Source organism: Montipora foliosa, chromosome 5 (assembly GCF_036669935.1).
Source record: "Montipora foliosa isolate CH-2021 chromosome 5, ASM3666993v2, whole genome shotgun sequence".
NCBI classification, from domain to species: domain Eukaryota; kingdom Metazoa; phylum Cnidaria; class Anthozoa; order Scleractinia; family Acroporidae; genus Montipora; species Montipora foliosa.
Genome location: NC_090873.1, coordinates 34,641,919 through 34,644,009, shown reverse-complemented (window position 1 = coordinate 34,644,009; position 2,091 = coordinate 34,641,919). Strand labels below are relative to the sequence as shown.

The 2,091-nt window shown below is 40.9% G+C and overlaps 1 protein-coding gene across 2 annotated transcripts in view; it reads right to left on the bottom strand.

Annotated features, from left to right (window-relative positions):
• Positions 1 to 251: 251 nt before the first annotated feature.
• LOC138004039 (long-chain-fatty-acid--CoA ligase 1-like) overlaps positions 252 to 2,091 on the bottom strand; it is a 45,658-nt gene continuing 43,818 nt past the window's right edge. Inside the window, exon 24 of one of the 2 annotated variants that reach the window (XM_068850431.1) lies at positions 252 to 2,091. This exon is cut by the window's right edge and continues 245 nt beyond it. The gene's annotated coding sequence lies outside the window, so the exon portion shown is untranslated. The other variant, XM_068850430.1, reaches the window with a different exon arrangement.

The window sequence follows — 2,091 nt, the reverse complement described above, 5'->3', positions numbered from 1 at the left end:
GGAAAACGGCCTCTGATTGGTCCTAATCGACGAACGGTAGTTGTTTTTCGTTTCAGCAGACGTTTTTGGGGCAGGAACGCGTGACGAAGCCACAAGAACACGAACGTCTGCGGGGGAGGCTGGGAATTGGGATACGCAGCTATCGTTGAGCAAAGGGATGGAGTGATTTTGTTGAGTATGTTACGGGTAAATTTGAAATTCAGGTTGAAATGATTTCAACCTATGTAATTTTTATTTTAAACTACAGGTTGAAATTGAAAGTAGGAAACATCAACCAAAAAGTCCATCAATTGTTACCAAGTACGTGTATAGTGTGGTAAGTAAATCGGTGCTGGAAGTAAAGAGATGTAGTTAGCGTACGTTTTTCATGAGTTCGTCTAAAAAACGTCTTTGGTTGTTATTAAGTCTGAGCACTGATAATCTTAGATTTTTAGCTTTCTTATAGAAAAATTTGAAAGCAGGGCAGCAGGGGTGGCGCAGCAAATTTCCCTTCCGTAAACGGTCGTTGCCATTTCTCAGAACGGTCATTGCCATTTGAAACGGTCAATGCCATTTATAACGGTTGACTACACACTTCACTTCAAAGAAAATTAAAAGAAACAAACTAAGAAAAAATATTAACAAAAATTAAGACAAAAAAGGAAAAAAAAAACATTTATAAAAGAAAAACTGGAGGAAAAAAAGAGTCCGAAAATTTCAAGACTCGAACTCGGGTTCTTAGCCCTCACCCTAAACAGAACCCTAACCCGAACCCTAACGAGACACAACTCCCAGTAACCGCAACCTTTTGAGTTCTCAGACCTAATGAGTGTAATTCAGAGCTAAAAAATTGCATCGACCGTTTCAAATGGCAACGACCGTTCTGAGAAATGGCAACGACCGTTTACGAAAGGGAAATAAGCGGTGGCGCAGTGCTCGTGGTGGCGTAGTGGTGAGAGCACTCAGCTCCCATCAGTGTGGCCCGGGTTCGATTCCTGGTCCCGGCGTCATATGTGGGTTGAGTTTGCTGTTGGTTCTCTCCTTGCTCCAAGAGGTTTTTCTCCAGGTACTCCGGTTTCCCCCTCTCCTCAAAATCCAACACTGCCAAATTTCAATTCGATCCGGAATGCACGGACACATGTTGAACGAGCGTCCAGAGCGCTCTTAAGGTGTACCGTGGATAAACAAATAAATAAAAATAAAGATTTGATTTCAGTTGCGTGATGATTTTCACGACAAACCGGCCGAACGTACATCGAAGTACACATTTGAAGGGTTATGTCATTATAAATACAGTAACGGTTGTTTATAGAACAAGTATAATAGTTTCTCTTTCGAGAACTCAACAGATAATGAGACTTTTGCAGGCGTTCTGCTCGCCGTGTAACAGTAGCGTTTGCCGAGGGTACTTAGGCGAAGTGATGTGTTCGTTTCAACAGAATAACAACTGGCATCATAAAAATGGTTATTTCTTGAGTAGGTGGTCAGTTCCCCTCGAAAATCAAGAATAGTTTAAGCATAATTTGGAAATAGTATATTTTTTAGTCGTGCTCAGTAGCTTTCAAATAAAAAGCTGAATTTAACTTTGCGTTGGTGCTGATCTCACTCGTCTTCTTAACCATTTGTCGCTGAAAGAAAATTGGGAGCACGTTTGATAACAGGGACAGCTTGTGTACTTAATTGACCACAACCCAAAGGGTTTTTCTGGGTGGGGAGCAACGGAACAAATTATTAAAACGCAACAAATCTTTTAAGAATCCCAACTGGCTGAAAGCAGATTAGGTGACTGTTTTACAAGCACAGCGGAGACCAGGACCCAGGGTAGCAACTTCAGCCGGTGAATAGAGTGGGAACCCAGGGATTTTGTATTGTACATTACTGTACTCTGCCACGCCGTTATGCTCAAGCCAGGTCACTTTGCGAAGGGCAGATAAAGTATGAAAAGGTACCAAAGCAATTCAAATATACAAAAAACAAAATTAGTCTAGCATGTCTAATTCAAATAAATACAAAAGAATATTTCTGCCATTACTCATAAAAGTGGTCCATGAAATTAAGAAGAACCTGAAAAGTTAAGGAGCACGCCATAAGTAACTATCTTCTTGATGCAAG